We start from the raw sequence: 7,557 nt of genomic DNA, 5'->3' as shown, positions 1-7,557 counted from the left end.
TAGAACACTGTGTTATCCGTCAGGCATCATGAGGCTGTGTTAGAACACACTGTGTTATCTGTCAGGCGTCATGAGGCTGTGTTAGAACACTGTGTTATCCGTCAGGCGTCATGAGGCTGTGTTAGAACACTGTATTATCCGTCAGGCGTCATGAGGCTGTGTTAGAACACACTGTGTTATCCGTCAGGCATCATGAGGCTGTGTTAGAACACTGTGTTATCCGTCAGGCGTCATGAGGCTGTGTTAGAACACACTGTATTATCCGTCAGGCATCATGAGGCTGTGTTAGAACACTGTGTTATCCGTCAGGCATCATGAGGCTGTGTTAGAACACTCTTTGTTATCCATTGAGCCCCACTCTGTCCACAGCGATCATTGAGGCAGTAAATTCCCAAAGAGAGTTTGTCATGGGCTGACGGGTGGCTTGGCATGTGAGAGTGTTCGCCGCACAAGCATGCCGACCCATGTTCAAATCCCCAGCACTCAGTTAAGAAGCCAGTAAAATCTCTTGTAAACACACACACACACACACACACACACACACAGAGCACATGCCCATGCTGAAGGGCAGGGTAGAGACTGGAGGATTTCTGGGGCTTGCTTGACTAGCTTCAGATTCATCAACCATCCCTTTCAAGGGAATAAGGTGTGAGTGACAGAGCAGGACCCGAGACACCCTCCTCTCTAGCCTCCAAACTTGAACTTTCTCTAGCAGGTGTTTATACTTACAACACACATGTACATATGTGTTTCCAGCTATGAGAATAAGGGGGCTCTGTCTCAACTCCTCCTTCTCCTCAAAAATAGTGTTTGTGGCCAGGCATTGGTGGCACACACCTATAATCCCGGCACTCCCAAGGCAGAGGTAGGTGGGTCTCTGAGTTGGAGGCCAGCCTCGTCTACAGAGTGAGTTCCAGGACAGCCTGTCTTGAAAAACCAAAGAAGTAAAATAAAATAAATAAAGTTGCGTTTGAAAGTCATTTAGGAGCAATGCCTTCCCTACAGGGCCCAGGTGCTAGCCCCTTCTCTCCACCCCTTCTGTCCCACTTGTCTCTGGGCACAGGCAGTGAGTGGCGATCAAGCCCATGACTTTGTGCCTGCCTGGCAAATGCTACCACTGAGCTGTACTCCAGCCCGCGCATACCTCTTCCACAACATTTTATCCCCTGACTACACATAGTCATCTATGTCCCCTCCTCAGGACACGGGAAGGTCATATTTATTTCATGGCTGTCTTCCCAACACCTAGAGCAACGCCCAGCACATTGCAGGTGCTCCAGAAATACACACAGGCCCTCCCCTGAACAGAAGGGCAGCCCGGCCTGTTCTCCCAGCTGACAGCAAGAGCTGCCGAGTGGCAGAGTCTTCGTCTTGTTTTGTGGTGGGTTTTGTTTGTTTCTTTGTTTTATTTTTGTCAGTTTTTTTTTTCTTTCTTTCTTTTTAAGATAATTCTTGGAATGTAACCCAGGCTGGCCTAGAACTTGCTGTGTAACCCCTGGCCTCAAACTCAGCATCAACCTGAGTGTTGGGATGAAAGGCCTGTGCCATCATACCCAGCAAGAGGCTAGCCTCATCTTCCATATCTTTCCCCCCACTCGGCCCCTCCACCCATAGCCTTGAATTTCTGATTAGAGGCTTGAAATTGGGATTAGAGACCTGCCCCACGTGCCTGGTTTCTGTGATGCTGGGGATGAAACTCGGGTTTTCGGCCAAGCTAACTGAGTACTCCTCTCTTCCCTCACCCTGTCTGCAGTTCTTGGGGGAAACTCCAGACTGCCGCTGGTAGGAGACTGGCCGAGGGATGGATCTCAGCCTCATCTCCCTCCTGCCTCCCGGGTCTTCGCCTTGCTCCTGTTTGCTGACACCAGGGCCTCGCCTCTACCTCTTTCTCACCGAGGATCAAACAGGCCTTGGCATCAGGGCCAATGTTCCTGAGAAGGAAACACTGGGGATTGTCAAAGACTCTGGGACCTTCCTTTCTCTTCATTTCTTTTTTCTTTCTTCTTCCTAAAACAAGATCTCATTTAGCCCCAGCTACTTGAACTCCCTAGTAGCCAGAGATAGCCTTGAACTTCTGGCCTTCCTCTTCCTCCTGAGGGCTGGATTACACGTGGCCCCACCAGGCCTGGGTTTATACAGTATGCCCCAGTTTTCAGGCCAGGGCTTGGTGCACGCTAAGCAAACGCCCACCCAGCTCAGCCACGTTCCCAGCCTGGCTTGCTTTCCTTCATAGTTTCTTACTAGGTGGCAGACCTTAGACAGGAGCCGGGACATAGCTTAGGAATCAAGTCATAGGTCACATTCCCTTGAGCTTCCAGCCCAGTGAAGAACAAGGCCACCTGAGGCTCTTGGATCCAGTATGACACATCCCGGAGGAAGTTCTCAGGGACTCGGGGGGTGGGGGGGTGGGGGGTGGGGTGGCCAACTATTAGAGGGTGGAGGGTAAGTCTTCCTGGAGGTGGGTGTCTCTAAGTTCCAGATGAGTGTGTAAGTCAGCCCTCAGAGAGGCTGTAATTCCATCTCCTTGGGAGGCTGAAGCAGGAGGGTTGAAGTTCAAGGTTAGCTCAAAAAAAAAAAAAAAAAAAAAAAAAGCCTGGGCTGTAGCTCAGAGTGCTTGCCTAGCAGCTGCAGGGCCCTGAGTGCAATCCTCCATATAAAAACCAATGCTGTAGAGTGGGGACGGGGGGAGTGAGGGTAAGGAAGTGGGAACCTGGCCGATGAGGCTACCCACGGGAGAGTAGCACTGTAAGCTCTCGGGCACAGGCCCGCTAGGCTGAAGGAAGGAGCTCTACACAGGGGCCAGGGCGTCCAGCGGGAGCTAGCAATCACAAACTTCCCCAGAGGAAGACACTCTCCTGTTTTCCCACAGCCTCTGTTCCTGGCTGTCCACCCCCCAGTAGTTTTTGACTCCCTCCCAATGACTGCCACTGTGATGTCTTTTCTAGGGTGTCCCACAGAGGAGGACCACCCCCCTCCAGCATTTGCCTGGGTTTTGAGGATCCAAACTCCCTGCATCTGGAGTTACAGGCATTGCGAACAGGCCTGAGTGGGTGCTAGGAACAGGAGTAAGGTCCCCTGGGAGAACAGGACCCGCTTTTGACCACTGAGCCACCTTCTCTGCAGACCCCCCCCCAAAAAAAAAAAAAAGATTTCTAAGGAAAATAAAGGCTCCCTTTCAGATGCACGGGAAGTAGCTATAAAAAGTGCCCAGTGACAGCCATCAGACACTGTACAGCTGCTTGCTTGCTTTCTTTCTTTCTTTCTTTCTTTCTTTCTTTCTTTTCTTTCTTTCTTTTTTCTTTTCTTTTTTTCCGAGACAGGGTTTCTCTGTGTAGTTTTGGTGCCTGTCCTGGACCTCACTATGCAAACCAGGCTGGCCTCGAACTCACAGAGATCCGCCTGGCTCTGCCTCCCGAGTGCTGGGATTAAAGGCGTGCGCCACCACCGCCGCCGGGCAGTACAGCTGCTTTCTAAGGTCTCTCCGCTCTCCTGACATCCTCTGAGGCTCAGCCTCCTGTCACCTGCTACCCAGGCCTCAGCCCAGTGCCTTTGGCCCTAGGCTCCCATTCAAGACTGTCTCCATTTTCTGGCCTAACAGGCATTGTTATAGTCAGCATTTAATACCTCTATCCAACACCCAACCTCATTCCTCTGTGACAAACACCACCACGGTGGCGGGCACTCACCCACACCTGCTTTCTCCTCTCCTTTATTCAATCATCAAAAAGGCGTCAGGTCACCCAGCCGTGGAAGCACACACCTGCAATCCCAGCACCTAGGCTGAAGCAGGTGAATTGCTACAAGTTTACCACCAGCCATTGTTACGTAGGGAGTTTCAGGTCAGAACTGGTTACAAGGCAACAGGTCTAAAACAGACGAATGAAATGTATCCAGTTTCATGCTGCACACTAGGCAGCGTGCTAAGCTCGTGCAAAAATCAAAAACAAAATCAACCCCCAGCAACTAAATCAAATGAAGGGGGGGCTGGAGCAGTGGCTCAGCAGTTAAGAGCAGTTATTGCTCTTGCAGAGGACCTGGGTTCTATTCCCAGCACCCACATGGTGGCTCACAACCATCCAGAACTCCAGTTCCAGGGGATGGAACTCAACTCCCTTTTCTGACCTCTGAGGGCATTAGGCATGTGCACGCTGCACATATGTACAAACAGGCAAAACAGTCACATACAAATACAAAATAAATCTATCTTTTTTGTTGTTGTTATGGTTTTTCAAGACAGGGTTTCTCTGTGTAGTTTTGGTGCCTGTCCTGGATCTCGCTCTGTAGACCAGGCTGGCCTCAAACTCACAGAGATCCACCTGCCTCTGCCTCCCCAGTGCTGGGATTAAAGGCGTGCCCCACCACGCCTGGTGTGATAAATCTTTTTTTAAAGCATTTTTTAAAAGATTTATTTAGCCGGGCGGTGGTGGTGCACCCTTTAATCCCAGCACTGGGGAGGCAGAGACAGGTGGAACTTTGTGAGTTCGAGGCCAGCCTGGGCTACAGTGTGAGTTCCAGGAAAGGCGCAAAGCTACACAGAGAAAGCCTGTCTCAGAAAAAAAACAAAAACAAAAACAAAAAGGGTTTATTTATTATGTATACAATGTTCTGCCTGCACACCAGAAGAGGGCACCAGATCTCATTATAGATGGTTGCGAGCCACCATGTGGTTGCTGAGAATTGAACTTAGGTCCTCTGAAAGAGCAATCAGTGCTCTTAACCTCTGAGCCATCTCTCCAGCCCCAGCATTTTTTAAAAAGAGAAGAAAAGCCAGAGAGTACTGGAGATGACTCAGTGATTTAAAAAGGTTTGCTGCTCTTCCAGAAGACCCATATCAGGTGGTTCACACCTCCTATAATAACTCCAGCTCCATAGGAGGATGTGATTCCCTCTTCTGGTCTCTGTGGTCATTGCACTCAGTGACACACACATACACACCATACACATGGTTAAAAAAAAGACTTTCAAAAGAAAAACTTTAAGTTGGATGGTGGTGGCACAGGCCTTTAATTCCAGTACTCAGGAGGCAGAGGCAGGCGGACCTCTATGAATTTGAAACAAGCCTGGTCTATAAAGCAAGTTCTAGGACAGCCAGGGCTACACAGAGAAACGCTGTCTCAAAATAAAACAAACAAGCCAGGCAGTAGTGGTGCACGCCTTTAATCCCAGCACTCAGGAGGCAGAGCCAGGCGGATCTCTGTGAGTTCGAGGCCAGCCTGGTCTACAAAGCCTTTCTTGTTCATCCCCAAGACTACACATTAATGAAAACATCACAAAAGAGAACACTTTACACACTAAAAAGTCCCACAGCCTTACAAATTCAAACACTTTTAAAGCTTTGCTTTTTTTTTTTTAAAGATTTATTTATTTATTATGTATACAGTGTTCTGCCTACACGTATGTCTCAGGCCAGAAGAGGGCACCCGATCTCATTACAGATGGTTGTGAGCCACCATGTGGTTGCTGGGAATTGAACCCAATAGGACCTCTGGGAGAGCAGTCAATGCTCTTAACCTCTGAGCCATCTCTCCAGCACAAATTCAAACACTTTTAAAGTTCTCTCTTTAATATCCAGTCTCGGGCAGTGGTGGCACACACCTTTAATCCCAGCACTCAGGAGGCAGAGCCAGGTGGATCTCTGTGAGTTCAAGGCCAGCCTGGGCTACAGAGTGAGATTGAGGACAGGCACCAAAACTACGCAGAGAAACCCTGTCTCAAAAAACAAAACAAAACAAAAAATTATCCAGTCTCAGCCGTGTAGTGGTGGTGCATACCTTTAATCCTAGCACTCCAGAGGCAGAGGCAGGCAGATCTCTGAGTTCGAAACCAGCCTGGTCTACAGAGCGAGTTCCAGGATAGCAGGGGCTACACAGTACTGGAGATGCTGTAAATGTGTTGCTCTGATTGATTGACTGATAAATAAAACACTGATTGGCCAGTAGCCAGGCAGGAAGTAAGTATAGGTGGGACAAGGAGAGAGGAGAATTCTGGGAAGTGGAAGGCTGGGTCAGGTGATGCTACCACCACCTCAATGAGAAGCAACATATAAGATACTGGTGAGCCACGAGCCATGTGGCAAGGTATAGATTTATAGAAATGGGTTAATTTAAGATATAAGAACTAGGGGTTGGGGATTTAGCTCAGTGGTAGAGCACTTGCCTAGCAAGTGCTAAGGCCCTGGGTTCCATCCTCAGCTCCGACAAAAAAAAAAAAAAAAAAAAAAAAAAAAAAAAAAAAGATATAAGAACTAGAAGTCTGGGCCATTAGGTCAAACAGTTTAAATAATATAAGCGTCAGTGTGTTTATTTGAGTCTGAGTGGCTGCCGGCCCAGGCGGGATTGGAGATAATTCCAGCTTCAACACAGAGAAACCCTGTCTCAAAAAACAAAAATAAAAATCCATTCTGCTTTAACATGCAAATTCCCCGTATAACTCTAAAATCTCTTTTAAAAAAAATTTAGTCTCAACCGTGGGCTCCTGTGATGTCAAAGAGTAATTAAGTACTTTTTCACTTCAAGAGGGAAGAACCACGGCACATTCACAATCTGCACAAAGCAAAATCAAAATCCAACAGTATAAATAACTCAATGTTTAGTATCTGAGATCCACTCACCATCTTCTGGGCTCCTCCAAAGGGCATGGGTCACTTCTCCGGCTCCGCCCTCTGCAGCATCCACAGCTCGTCTTCTAGGCTCCGGCTGGCTCCACTCCACTGCTGCTCTTAGTGGCCATCCCATGGGACTTGGCATATCTCCAAACTCCTGGGGTCTTCTGCTGCCACCAGGCTGCACTTTCCCCAGTAGCCTCTCCGGGCTGTCTTCGGGGACCTCAGCACTACACAGTGCCAAGTCTCAGTTGCTCTCCATGACCCCTTCATACCTTCAAAATCAGCACCACCTGGGTGACTTGACTCCTAGACCACCAAGTCCGGCTGCTAGCAGGAGGAACCACCTCGGCCGACTCTGGAACACAACTTCTGTGTGCTGACCCTGAGGAAACACTTCCCAGAAGGTTTCCCTTCCATGATGCTGCTCTTTTCTTAATCACAGCTGGTTCTTTAGCCCCTGCTGACCAGACACGACAAATTCTCCACACAAACGGCCTGGTAGAATCTTTCCTTCCCTCCGAGACTCCCCAAGCCAGGCCTCCATCATCCGCACTGCTCTGAAATCTTGTCTCCCAAGCTCCCTCAGAACAGCTCACTAAACTCTCAACACTCAATGGCTCTCCTAGCCCAAAGTTCCAAAGCCCTTCCACAATCCTCTGCAAAACACGGTCAGGTCTGTCACAGCAATACTCCACTATCCTGGTACCAACTTGTCTTAGTTAGGGTTACTATTGCTGTGATGAGACACCATGACCAAAAGTAACTTGGGTAGGAAAGGGTTTATTTCACTCTCAGTTCCATATAACAGTTCATCATCAAAAGCAGTGAGGACAGGAACTCACATAGGGCAGGAACCTGGAGGAAGGAGCTGATGCAGAGACCATGGAGGGGTGCTGCTTACTGGCTTGCTCCTCATGGCTTGCTCAGTCTGCTTTCTTACAGAACCCAGGACC

Source organism: Peromyscus eremicus, chromosome 16_21 (genome assembly GCF_949786415.1).
Source record: "Peromyscus eremicus chromosome 16_21, PerEre_H2_v1, whole genome shotgun sequence".
NCBI lineage: Eukaryota > Metazoa > Chordata > Mammalia > Rodentia > Cricetidae > Peromyscus > Peromyscus eremicus.
This window is presented reverse-complemented; position numbering follows the sequence as displayed.